The 14,654-nt window shown below is 41.7% G+C and overlaps 1 protein-coding gene across 2 annotated transcripts in view; it reads left to right on the top strand.

Moving 5' to 3' along the window:
- Window positions 1-14,654, top strand: part of DLG2 (discs large MAGUK scaffold protein 2) — a 1,428,123-nt gene that overhangs the window by 276,786 nt on the left and 1,136,683 nt on the right. The window lies entirely within an intron of this gene.

Raw genomic sequence — 14,654 nt, 5'->3', positions numbered from 1 at the left:
TAATGTACCATGACTCTTAAAAACCAAGCCAGTAAACATTTTGTCCCAGTCTTCCATGACTTATTACAGGAGCCACTGTGGGTTTCAGGGCCTCTTGAGGGACCACAGAGCACTACTTTGTGCCAGAGAAAACAAAACAGAGTCTTAAGAGAACTGAAGACTAGAGAATACTTACCAGCGGCCAGTAAGTATGGAATGAAAAGCCAGAAGCACTTTTGCTATTGGAATAAAAGGAGAAAGAGAGAGAGAGAGCTCTCCCAAGCCACTTTACTGCAGCTCTCTGAAAAGATTCCTGGAAAAGAGCCTTTTAAAAAATAAATAATAAATCAGATGTGGGTAATGTATTCATTTGAGTTTCCTGCATAGTCTGCTCGGGATTCTGGAAAAGGAGCTTTCTCTCTCTTCTCAGCCTTGCAAAGTTCTCGCTGATCTGCTGACACCACTGTTCCTCACCTACCGGAGAAGAGGGCAAAGCAGCCTCACAAGCATAGGAATAATATTTAGTGCTTTTCACCATCAAACTGCTTCACAAACACTAGTTGCTTGATCATCACAACAGCAGGCAAAAATTAGTATTGTCCCCATGTTTTACAAAGGGGCCTATTGAGGCATAGACGCTGAATGCCTTCCTCGACGGCACAGAAAGGAGTCACTCTCAGTGGTGGGATTAGAAATCAGGAATCTTTGGCTCTCAGTTCTGTGCTCAAACCACCATCCCTCCCTTTGCATTTGTGGTGGTAGTTATGAGTGAATTCAGAGTGCTGTTTGGGAAAGTGACATCATGGTTTTCTTTTCCCTATTCCATTCTGAATAGGGTGTATCTGACAGTACCTGCCTACAGGTAGATAATGCACCAATCACCCTCCAGAACCTCTGACAAAGGCTATTTAGATTTTCCTCTCCCCAGAATTTCCAACACTTTGTGCTCCACTGTATCCCTAACACTGTCTGCCATTTTTTAAAAACTGCAAATCTCTGTTTCACATAGCTCTAAAACTGCAAATGTGTGGCCAGATTCAGTATCAGGCAATATTTTGATTTCATGATGAACAAATCCAGTTGGATGAATCAGTTTCCAGGATTTTAAATTTCTGCGAGGAGTCAAGTTTTCAAACTTGGATGCTCAAAAGTTACTTTAACCGGGCCAGGGGGAAAAGGAGGTAAATAGATGCCTGAATGGGTATTTAGGTGCTGTGGCCTGATTTTCAAAAGTGTTGAGCACCTTTACCTCCCATTGACTTTAGTGGGATTCATTAGTTTTCAACAATGTGAAATCAGGCTATTAGTGCCTATTTAGATATTCAAATGGGTATTTAGGTGCTTAACTTCAGAGAGTTTGAAAGTTGGGCTCAGGTTTCAGTCCCAGGGAATTACAAATGCTTGCACCAGGAAAGATTTTGGCCACGTTTAGAAAACTGTAAATTTATAACCACCGACTTGTGCTAGTTTCCCCCTCTACATATTTAAAATCTGCTTTAACACGTTTCTGTATTTGTTGTTTGCAGAGCCCTGTGTAATCTCGAAAGCTTGTCTCTTTCACCAACAGAAGTTGGTCCAGGAAAGATATTATCTCACCCACCTTTTCTCTCTCTATTTCATTGTATTTATTTTGTGTTATATCAATTAACAAAGCTCCAACATCTTTTACAAAGATTTAAAAAACACACAATATTTAAAATACCACGAGCAATTGACAGTGTAATTTAAACATAGACTGCCTATCTAGATGTAATGATTATCCATCAATTAGTGACAATCAAAAACATCCCTTCATTATACTTTGGGTCCCACAGACCACCTCCTCCCCAAACATCTGGGGGAAAAGATGAGCACATAGTTTATTGGAAAGGTTAATGAATAAACAAACAAATAAATTAGTTGCTTTGCAGACGATAAGTGTTCTGCCAGCAATCCCTTCTCATGTAAACAGAGGGCTGCAATATGAGTCCTTCTTCTGATTGTTAGGTTCAAATCTGAAAGATTATGGGACAAAAATGTAAATGGAGTTAAGAGATTACACTACATTTCCTTCTATCTGAGATACTTGTATATCCCCCATTTATCAGAATATCTGAGCACCGCACAATCTTTCCAGCAATCCTAAGCAGTAAGGAAGTAATCTTTTCTGCATTTTACAGATGAGGAACTGAGGCCCAGATCCTTAAAAGTATTGGGGTGCCAAAGTCCCATTAATTGATGTCAATGGAAATTAAGCACCTAACCATGGGCCAAAGAGACTATTAACTTGGGCAGGGTCCCACGGGGAGTCTGTGATGGAGCAGGGAATTAAACCTAGGTCTCTCAGGTTCTAGGCTAGTGTGCTAAGCACTGAAGCATCCTTTTCTTTCCTGTATTTTTTTTCCGTATTAGCAATTTGTATATATAAGTTCTTCTCAAGATAAAAATAGATAGTTCACAAATTAAAAACAAAAGCAACCCAAGATAATTCAATAATATCACAAAGACTCTGCATTATTGAGCTGTTCTTGAATTTGAATAGAGGGATGCCATTTACTCATTACAGTTTAGAAAGCCAAAAATACCTACCTGTTATACCTTTGACTCTGGGCTGTGTTCTGTTCCATCTACAGAAATTTTCTTCCACTTCCTAGACAGACGGTATATACAATGTCAGTGTTTGACAGCTATTATTTTTGCTACTGTTCCAAAAACTAACCTAGATAAGCAGTTGCTGTAAGATTTGACTTTGATCCAAAAAGAAGTTTTTTATTTGTAATGCTTTAGATTGTGTCATGCTGCAGCATGATGTAATAAGATGTGATATGGTATGACACGGTGTGATGTGATGTTAAAAGTCTCAAACAATCGAAGTGGCTGAATACTGAATGCTAGAAAAAATCTGAAGTGGGAAATGCTGCTATTTCAATGGAGGCTTCCATGCTAATTACAAAACCCTGCCCTGTGATACCTGAATATTTTGGTGGGAAAAGGGCTGCTTGCCACCCAACTACACACACTCATTAACTTTGATGGTTGGGGCTGGGGTGCAACTAAAGTGCCTGCCAAAGGGCCATGGGTGAAATCCTGGCCCCAGTGAAGTCAATGGCAAAACCACTGGCCAGTTGGATGAGAATTTCACTTCATGGCTCTAAAAAAAGGATGTTGCTTCTTTTTAAGGTATCATACAGAATGGATCTCCTAGAACTCCAGGGCCAACCAGCCCTGCACCACCGAGACAGTTTTGTGATTTTCCTCGGGGCTCACCTCTGCAATCTCATACAGTATGTGGGTCAGTATTGTAAGGTATATGCAATAAGCAATCTAAATGCAGTGGAGTTGTACGAAGCATAAATCAGGACTGAATTTGGCAACTTATATGTGCCATTTTTAAAAACCAAAGAGCTTTATGAAAATTGAGTTGTGGTTGAAGTAAGGCTGACCAGGGTTAGAGGATCCTCTTTTCTGCTTTCCTTTAGAAGCAGAGGGCTCTGAGGGGGAAGGATTATATTTGAGACCTCTTTCATCTTCTCAGTGGAACATCGCAGGAGCAGAGCCGGAATAACAATTTATATGTATCTTTTTAAATACAAAAGTATATGTGGGTGATGGCATAATGGTGACGGGAATTCACAGGCTGCAGCACACTCTAATCACTGGAATCCACAAAGTTTAAATTGCTTCTGAAATTGGAGTTTAAGGTATGGTGGCTGCAGAACTGCAATCTGGAAGATGGCAAATCCAGACAGCACAGTGGCCTGTTCAGGAAGATGCAGGCAGGACTTTTTCCCCAGACAAGAAGATCACAGGGGGGGATGAAATGCCCACCACATCCTCAGGGATGCCTTGAGGGAAGAATTTGAGGCTGAAAGCCAACAGTATGTTTGCTGCCTGCATGGGAGTGAATTGCACTGCTTTACACTGTTATTATATTATGCTAAGGTGTCTTTCACTATCTGCTATAATAAAGACTGTTTTCAAGCCAAGAATTGTTTTTTTTGAAAAAAAAAACTTTGACACACACAGACAGACACAACATTTCATTAACACAAGAGGGCAGGGGTGTGGGTTGGTGAACTGTACAGTCACAAGTTTGCATATGCCATGTCTGTCTGATTGTTGTTTAATGAATCCTGCACTTTCAGGGTATACTGCATGGTGATGGGGGGGAATGCAGGAGGGGGTGGGTGTGGTAGGTAGGTAGTAGGTGGGGGGGGAGTGTGGTGGGTGTTGGGTGGGGGGGGGGGCTGGTGGGATGCTAAGATGCAGATGCAGGGGTGATCTTATCTCCTATCTCTTCACTAAAGAGTCTCCCATTTTTTTTTGACTTACTTAATGGAAGATGTTGTGCCTGTGTTCAGAAATGGTCCCCTGGCTTTTGCTGAGATAACTGAAGCAGATTACGCGGCGTGATGAGACCACATCAACGGGCTATTCCACATCTAGACGCCATGCATGCATCCATAATCCCCCCCTCCTCCTCAGAAACATTTCACCCAGAAAATAAAAGCCGCACACGTACGCTCCTCTCCTGCTTGTCCTGCTGCTGCTGCTGGCTGCTGTGAACAGACGCCTCACCCCAAAACTGATGAGGTCCTGCAGGAGGCATGGTTACCTGTAACCTGTAACTGATTAACTGATTGCACTCACACCTGGCTGCAGCAAACAGGAAGATCTGTCTCCTAGTGTGTTTGACTGATGGGTAGAGGCATAGGCTTGTACTTGGAATGCTTTTACTAGACCTGAGTTCTTTTGACGTAACCTATTATCTTATTTAAGGTGTCCCATTAAAATGTAACTAAAAAGGTAATTATTGCTACAAAGACAACCTAAAACTGAGGCGAGGATACCCAGTGCATCATTCCAGTGCTCGGGGGAGGGGGGTGGATGAGTCATGCAGCTCTAGTATATACTGAAATAATGAAAGAAAATTAAAAGAGAGGGATTGGTAGAGAAGGGCAGGGTGATGATGGAGGAAAAGAAAACAAAAACCTTTAGGAAAGGAAAGAGAGAGAGAGAGAGAGAGTGGAAAGGGTTGTGCTGGAGAGAAGAGGTGGTGGAAAGAAGAGAAAGAATAGTGAAGACAGGCAAGTGGGACAGAGAGAGAGAAGTTACTGTTAATAACCTATGCGTCGAGTGGGAGAAATACTTGTCATCTCCTTGCTATAGCCCTGTAAATTGACACCTGTACTACAAGTGCTATCATTGATGTTCTGTCAAGGTTCCTATTATAGAAAGATTCACTTGTTATAAGTGTAAACCTGGGATATATGTTTTCAATTTTGAATTGTTTAAAAAAACCTATGTGGCATAAATGTTTATTTTTATGTGTTTTGAGAAACCTCCTTCAAAAATGTCATTGTATTGTGTAGTGTTATAATGAAGGCAAAGCTAGGAGTGCCACATATATTTAAGGTTGCTCCACACCTTCCATTATAAGACCCTGTATTCAGTTGCTTATCAGTTTGCCAAACCTTATCTTTAACTGAAATTTTCCATGCCAGATGTTTGCCTCAGGCTGAATTTTTTTTTAAAGAGTCAGCTAAAATGGTACAGCCATTTCTGAGCATGAGATTAGGGGGAAAATATGTTGTTAAAAAAATTGCCCATGTTAAAAAAATTACTGTCATTTCATAGCGTGCCTCCATGCTTTGGAACAGAGACCGGAGATATGACATGGGTTGCCCTGGTGTCAGGGATGTATCTTGTGCCATTCCTGTGAAAATTCACCCATATTTTGCCAAGTTATAAACCTCCAGAAAATGCCAGCCACCCTCACAGCTCCTATATGCCAACCAGACTGCACAAGCACCCTCACCCCAGAGTAAGTGAGCTTGTTCCCACGCAGCGCTGCAGGGACTGGGCAGGACATTTTCTGCAACTGCTCTCCTTCTGGGGGCCGTTGTGGTGCCTGGCACAGGAACTGAGAACAGGGAGACTTATAATCTCAATGCTCCCGCTGTTGGCTTTTAAATACTCAGAAAAATTAGGTTCGTGGTGTCTCAAATTGGCTACTGAAAATTAGTAGACACTTCTGACAATTTTGCCCATGATCTGTTTGTATCTCAGTTCCCCGTGTGTAAAATGGGAATGATAATACCACCTCTCCTCACAGGGGTGTTTTGAAGATACATTCATTAACATCTGCAAAGCACCATAGAATAGCTCATGAGGAAATTAGTAACTTTGAATTCAGTTAGGATAGTGTAGGTTAAATAAGTCCCGGGGCCATACATTGACTAAAGAGGATAAAAAAGAAATACTGAATAACTGCTCACTCAGTGAATGAGGCAAGGGTCCTATAGAAACACTAGTATGTGATTATGTAAATAAAGACTGTATCTTAATACATGCACACAACAGGGCCGAATTAAGGTTTCATGGGCAACCTGGATTCAAGCATTTCCTAACTTCTGAGTGCTTGACTTCACAACCTTAGCATTCTTTTAATGTAATATTTTATGTAATGTAGTTTTTATATAAGTCTAAAATGGCAGTTTCTTTGTTTCTTTCCTCCGCTTTGAGACAAAAAGTTGTCCTCAGTATATTCCAAGAACCTCTTGGACATTGTGTTTTTATCATATTAAATTCCCCAATTACTATCAGGCCTTGTGTTTTGGATATTTCTGTTATTTGTTCTAGAAATGCCCTCATCCAGCTACTTTTCCTAATGCTTTTTCTAATCCTAACCCATGACGTAACTCTGAACATACGCAGAAATATAGTGCTAGCTGGGTGCCTTTTTGAATTCTCAACAGAATATGATGCCTTTTTTCCAAAAATGCAAAACAAGAATTGAAGGCACATAAAGTCCGAACTATGTTTAGTTTCAAATGGCACAAACTGGAAAGATGCCCTGTCAGTTGATATCAGTGGCACTGAAAGCTCTAGCTATAACACTGAAACTGAGTGCTGTGACAGGGTTGTGTGGATCATCCATCTTTCACTTGCACTGAGTTTGAATTCTACTAATAAATCATCATTTTGTATGTACTAAATTCTCAGTCTACTTGTACGTTTCAATAGCGTGATATACCAGACCGAGGGCAGGATGGCTGCAGTCTTGGAGCACTTGCACTGAGAAGGGATTGCCAGAGGGAATGAGTCTAAATGGCACAAAAAGAGTAATTTTGTTAGGGAGAATAATGGTATAGAACAGTGTTTCTCAACCATCTTGATATCAGGAACCGGCTTGCTGCCTTCCTAAACTGTGTCAAGGAGATCTCAGGGACCGGCATTGGTCCATGGACTGGTCGTTGAGAAACACTGGCATAGAAGACCAGTTATTTTGCACTCCAAGCTGTGTCCTGATCATACGTATTATCAAGAAACTGGAAAAGGCTGAATATAAAAATTCAGGGAAAACACAGCTATCATACATTAGGTAAATTAGAAAAATGTGGATTTATTTAGTGACATGCCTTAATCTTTCCTCAGTTGCTCAAAATCTGAGAAATATGATTCATTATTGCAAGTGTCGAGAATTAGATTAAGTGCTCTAAAGTAGACTGCAAATCTAATTTTGAAATTTTAATTTCCATTGCAGAGGGAATAGGCTTGATTTGGTATGTTGTCAAACATTTAGTGGCAATTCACACAGTGCTCCAAGCCATGATTTTTAAGCACTTGCAACTTGGTTATTAATTCCAGGTAAGTTTTCGTCAAATGCCATTGAGGACCAAATCTATGGCTAGTTTGAAATTTTAAAATCAAGTTATTTAATTAACCAATCCCCCAAAAGTGAGAGCACCAGTCTCTTAGAGGAAGATCTCACTCCCATGTCTTCTGCTGCAGAGATCATTTGGCTGTGAAACCAGTGCAGTTCTGCTGTTTTATTCAGCTGGTCTGCATCCAAGAACTGATCTCATCCAAGCACTGGGCCATCTTGGTTGTAGTGGCATGGTCATATGTGGTGAAAAATAGGTAGAGCTGAATATCATCCCGGTATTCCTGGCATTTGTGTCCATGTCATATGATTAGTTCACCTAGTGATTGCATGTAGATATTGAAAAGGACCAGAGAGAGACTTGAACCTTGTGGACTCCACAAGTGAGGGAGTCTAATGGTGGAAATGGAGTTTCCTATCACTGCTTGTTGGGTGCATCCCTCCAAGAAAGACTCAAACAATTTTAGCCATTACCCTGGACCCTGACCAGCTCTCTCAGTTGAGAGAGCAGAATCTCATGGTCAACAGTGCCGAGTGTGGCGTACTGCAGAAAGGATGAGAATGGATGTCTGTCCTCTATCCATTGACAGGAGGAGATCAGTGCCACTAATGCAGTTTTAGTTCTGTGTCCTGGCCTGAACCCAGATTTTGCAGGGTCTAGAATATTAACTTCAAGTAAGTGAGATTGTAGTTGGCCTTTTGCTAGCTTCTCTATGAGCTTGCTCAGGAATGGGAGGTTTGACACTACGTGGTAGTTAGGTAGGACTATAATAGCCAGGATGGTGTTTCTTCAGTGCTGGTTGCACTGTTGAGTGTCTGAAGGAGGAAGAAAAGATGACTTCTCTGAGTGAGACATTGGCTATTTCAGTCAGAAGTGGCACCAGTTATTCATGGCTCTTTCACAAGCCAAAAAGTTCATGGGTCAGATTCGTAAGTCTTGGGTCAAAACTCCTTTAAGGTATACAAAACTTCTTGATGAGTGAATGTACTGAATTTTGGGAATGCAGGTCAGCTGTTGGATGGTGGGTAAAGGTGGAGAGGTCCATAGTTTATTTGGCCTTGTCTATGGTAGGGAAATGTTCTGTTCTAAGAATCATTTTGTCCTCTAAGTTTGTTTGCCAAATGCTCTATGTCCACACAAGAATCCTCAAAACAGTTTACATGTGTGCAAAACAATTTGGATTTCTGTCTGCCCCACTCTAATGATAGTATGGCTAGAGGTTATGGTATAATAACAAGAAGGTTCAAAACAGTCTTGCCCCTCCTGTGTCAGGTCTTTGGTGGCCTTTCAAAATCTCTCAGAACCTACTGCACCTGGGAACTATGTGGTATGTACCCAGAAGGCATTGTGGCTGAAATCGTTTTGGCTATCACCAGTATGAATATGGGGCAACACTGCAGCAATTTGGAATGTAGTTATGGCTAGTGTGTCCACACTGAACTGATTGTACTTAAATTGGTTCTATCCCGCTGGCATAATTAGCTTAGGGATGGTTCACATCTCTAATGTAGAGATTTTTCAAAGGAATAAATGGGTACTTAGCATCTATTAATCCCTTTGAGAATCTCCCCCACTAACCCATAATCCTTTTGATTGACCAAAGCAACAACAACAAAAATTCCAGGGCATTTTTAATTCAAAGATGCTCAGCCAAATTCTGGTTTATAATATTTATTTCTGTTTTGCTGAGAGTTTTCATGCAGTTATCTCATCTATACGAGCTGTAAACTCCATGGACATCACTGCTCAAAATGAATTCCAAAGTTTGCTGATTGTTGTCTACATAAGTTATGCATCTTTGGCCTTTTTCTTGGTATTTTCTGAGTCTGGAACCTTTTTATCATCTTCCAGACACATTGATTTTCAGTCATGCAAGTAAACGTGCTCAATTTGTTCTTCCTGAGTTAACACAATGTGTCAGTACATGCAGACCAGTCTGTCACATTCTTTATTTGTTGATAAGTGTGTTCTCAGTGCTGACACTCAATATCCTGTCGTTATCCTGCCCTCACCTGTGGTCTTAATCCTATACCCACAACTGACCTTTTAGGACTCTCAAACTAGACATTAGTCCTGCCTTTGGATATTCTGACATCTCATCTGAATTGTCTCCTTTAGCAGAATTCTGTTCACAACAAGGTAGTGGAGACATATCCTCTCTTGATCCTGCCGCAATAGTTAAATCGAGTAATCTTCCAAGTAATTTAAACGAAACAGAAATGTATGTTAGTCGAGCAAGAGTTTATAGTAGGTGAAAGGCATGAAAAGTTTGTGAATACTGATTTGCATTAATCACTCTGCTTTCACATTTAATTAAATAATTATTGACAGGATAAAGGTGGTATTATTGGTTTGCTTGCAAGAGCTGGGCGATGATGGGAGTTTAATATGTTTTAACTTGTTTAAAGCATGGATGGCTTGAGACTTTGACATTGAAAACTCCCACTGTTCTTCAAGGTGCAGTGGTGCTTGGCTGTTTCACTTAATCATTGTGGCATTAATGATGCTGCTGGGCAAAAGGCTTTAAACTAGTGTTTTGGCCATACACCTATCAATAGATAATGATATGTTAGAACCCCATACAAACCTATTCCCAGCTGCATAACATTCCAGGTTATTGCATCAATAGTTATTTAGGACTAGATTGAGACGTTACACTAGCCCTGTGTAAGAGGCAGTGCATAGCTGCAGTGCTCCAGAGAGAGTCCATGAAAGAAATGTAACTGGGAGATTTCCCTGTTTCCCTCTTACTCCAGGGAAAAGTGAGTTACTGTAGCCCCTTAATGGGTGCAATTTAATTCCTTCTTAGCATGCTGGCTTACATTCTATTCGTGAGCACGGTGGGCGGAGGAGAGCTAAGTCAAGGCTCCGCCTACTCCCTTACCCACCTGTTGGTGGGGAGAACAGTGGCTTTATGGAGTCTTAATACAGGTAAACCCTGTGCAGTTGTGCGGGGGATTGGGGAACGGGCTCCTTTACTCTCCTCTAGCCAAATAAGGTGTGTTATCATTGACGACCATTTCTACACTACCACTTATGTTGACAAAGCTTATGAAACCCCTCCCCCACCCCACCCCGAGCAACATAAGGTTTGCCGGCAAAAGTGGAAGTGTGCACAGCACTATGTCGGTAGGAGAGCTTCTCCCACCAGCATAACTACCACCTCTCTTCGGGGGTGTTTTAATTATGTCAGTGCGACATCTCTCTCTCGTCAGCATAGCGTGGCTACACGAGGGACCTTACAGTAGAGCTGTGCCTCTGTAAAGTCTGTAGTGTAAACATATCCCAAGTCTTGAAAGGCTGCGGGCCTGTTCGACCACTGCCTTGCACCTTGTATAGTCAATTACCCCTGTGCAAAGTGGGTGTAAAACAGTGTGGGCCAGATTTGGAATTCATTTTCACCAGTCTAAACCTTAGGAGTTCAACAGAGTTATTCCAGATTTATGACAGGGTAGCTGAGAACAGGATCTTTCTATACCATTCTGTTCTGGCAGTGCTTTATACTCAGCACTGGTGTAAATAAGTTACATAGCATGCAAGACAGGAGAATCACTTCCTCCTAGTTCTCCTCCCCAAACCAAGACATCACAGCTTAACACTAAAATAAAGATACAGCACCACCATTCGTGGAGGTGCTGTGTGCACTCATTACAACACCTTACATACCCACCATCCAGCCTCCTTCCCCATTTTTCGTGAGTTACTCTATCACCCAGCCTCTCTTTCTCTTTGAGATTCATCATATAGGGGTCTCTGTCTGTCTTCCTAAATCAAGATCTTTCCCTCTGAATTCCTCCAAAAAAAGCAAGCGCCATTTCTTGAGTCCTCATAGAATAGCAGTCTGAGAAGAAGGTTTTTCTTTCCCCTTTCCTGCGTCTGACCAGGGCGGGAGATGAGCTCAGGTTCAGGGAGTGGTGACGCAGTCTGAAGATCTTACAGAACTCACTAGAGGCTTCTACAGGTGTGTCTGTACTAGGATCAGGACCTTCTGGTGGCATATAAGACATAAGGGAAACAAGCTGAGAAGACTGTGTTGGAGGAGCCACTCTGGTGCCACCTGCTGCTGCTTACAAGAAAACAAAACTTTTAAGACTCAGCAGTAGACCCAAAGCCCCCAGCTGCCAGGTGAGGGAGACTATTCTCCCCTGCCTCTCACCCCTAGTGGCAGCCCTGCTTCTGTGCACCTGGTGCTCCTCTCTGTAACATAGTACAGGGAAGACCAGAATGGCTGCAATGACTCAGTCTGGTGGAGTGGGAGAATAGCCATGGTTATATAGTAAGAAGTTGAGGAACAACCATTCTTGGAAACATGTTCTCTCTTACACGAACTAATTTCCATGTACAAGTAAAGGTACCATTTTAATGGCACTCAGAACAGCATGGACTTCTCCATGAGCTCAGGTGCTATTGTGATGGGGGCTATATAAGAATCTAAATAGATGCCCCCCAGACTCTGATCCCCATTGGGAGGGTCACAGAATGCATCTCCCCTACAGCCCAAGGACTAATAGCTATAGCTAGCAAGTTAACCTTGCTATTGTCCATGGAACAGGGAGGGTTGAGCAAAACAAACTCCCTGTGGACTCTTCCTAGCTATGTCTCCTGCCTTTGTCACACTATTACTGGCCCTACAGAGCAGGTGGTGCGGAGGATGCATTCCAACAGCTCTGCTGGGGGTTGATCAGTTGTCTCCTGCTGCATGATTAGATGGTAGGGAAACACTGGGCTCTGTGATTTTCTGATAGGAGATTAAAAGAGGAAAGCATTGCTTCAAATGTTAATGGTTATTGCCATCAGGTCTGCTATTCTGTGTGTTTTTTCCTCAATAAGTGGAACATTTATAAGATTTTATTTTTATTAAGTGAGTTATGAACATTTCATGAAATGCAATTTAAAATGAGGCTTGTATAGTGTGACTTGTTGAGATATTACTCTGTCATATTGGAGGATGTGCAGTGTAGCCTCACATAACATCACTCAGGATCTTTTAGCAAAGAAATACAAGAAACCCAAAATCCAAACCAAGCCCCAACCTGTCAGCCTCTCTGGTTTAAATAGTGTGAACATAATCTACAATTTATTGCATAGTTCATAGGAAATCTGAAATATTTAATATAGATCAGACACGAGGTGGGTGAGTTAATATCTTTTATTGGACCAACTTCTGTTGGTGAGAGAGACAAGCTTTCGAGCCACACAGCTCTTCTTCAGGTCTGGGAAAGGTCACAGCTAAAGGCAAGGTGGAACAGAATGTTTAGCATAAATAGATCTTGAATGGTCACTTAGAATATGTGCTAATTATTTATGCTAAACAATCTGTTCCACCTTGTATTTAGCTGTGAAGCTCAGAGTACCTTTCCCAGACCTGAAGAAGAGCTCTGTGTGGCTCCAAGGCTTGTCTGTCTCATCAACGGAAGTTGGTCCAATAAAAGTGTGACAGGATCCCTGGGGTACAGATCCCTGGAACTGTGGGACTGCTGTGCCGCCTTAACTCTCCAGCCTGGGCTGTCTCACACAATGCCATGCCAGCAAACTCCTGCAGGCACTGTGATCACTCAGCCATCAGCATGTGGAGCCCCACACCCAACTAAATTGCATGATTGCTCCCTGAGCCACTCATGAATCATACAGAGAGGCACCAGCCAATCACCCCAGCTCCAAGCCTTGCACCCCAGAAATATATCATCTTATACAGCTCAAGATTCCCTTGGATAGTACAAGCTCATTAATTAATTAGCCACTGTGCCATAGAAAAGTGGACATGCACCAGCCTTTGTAATCTGAGCTGAGATTCCCCAAGCACTTCAACCAAGAGCACACCGTTTTAGGTAAAATATAAAACAGATTTATTAACTACAGAAAGGTAGATTTTAAGTGATTATAAGTAGCAGCCAGAGAGATCAGAGTTGGTTACCTAAGAAATAAGAATAAACTCACAGTCTAAATTCTACAAACTAAGCAAGATCTGAATCAAGCAGTCTCCCACCCTAATAGATGTTACAGGCAGCTCACAGTTCTCAATACACAGTCTGGATTCCCTTCCCAGCCTGGGACCAATGTCCCCAGTTCCAGGTGTTGAGATGGGGAAGGAGAGAGGCCAAGTGATGATGTCACTGTCCCTCTTTTATACTTTCTTCCAGCTGCTAGAAAGATCCTAGCTGTGCTGTTGGTTACATGCCGTTTCTGGGACAGTGGATTCTTCTTGATGGGCCATCAACACTTGTCTGGCCAGTGATAGTTGCTCCTTGTCATTACTGAAAGACCAGCTGTGGGTGTCTCTCAACCTCACAATATATTTCAGTAACACATATAGCAATACTTCATAACTTCACATACAATGATAGTACATACAATTTAACAGGATATTAAAGTTCAACAGCTCAAGACTTCCAAAATGATACCTCACAAGGCATGCATTGTACCAAACATATCATAATCATATCACAGACTACGAGGATTTCAGACTGCTACTTTGAGGTACAGAGTGTCACAAGATATTACCTCACCCACTTTGTCTCTTTAATATCCTGGGACCGACATAGCTAAGTACGCTGCATAATACAGTTCACATATTTACCAGCTAATTGTTCTTTATATTTGGTGTGCTCCCCTATAGTTTGATTTTGTTTTGTAGCTTGATTTCTTGTTTCTTCTTAGATAAAGATACTTTACCCACAAGAGATTCTGCTGGTATTCCAGCTGTCCATCGTATTTCACATTGACTCCATGCTAACAATGCAATTCCACTTTCACATTAGTGGTTTGGTAACACCTGCCTATCAGTGATTTTTCAATGAATGTAACATGGGTGAAAACCTTCTACTACTCTTTCTAACGGTGCTTTTAGCTATATGTTGCATATATTTCTATTGAAAATAGCCAATTTGTTGAACTTTGAAGTGTTCACTAGAGATGAAAAAGACCTTGATATGTACATCGAAGAGCTGTAGCTAGGCAGGAAACTAGTACTATGATCCTGGCTCCCCTAAAACTGATGGAGTTAGTACCTTGAAGGCCTTTTACAGGCCC

Source organism: Mauremys reevesii, linkage group 1 (genome assembly GCF_016161935.1).
Source record: "Mauremys reevesii isolate NIE-2019 linkage group 1, ASM1616193v1, whole genome shotgun sequence".
Classification (NCBI taxonomy): Eukaryota; Metazoa; Chordata; order Testudines; family Geoemydidae; genus Mauremys; species Mauremys reevesii.
The sequence above is the reverse complement of the archived record's forward strand: the minus strand, read 5'-3'. Positions and strand labels throughout refer to the sequence as shown.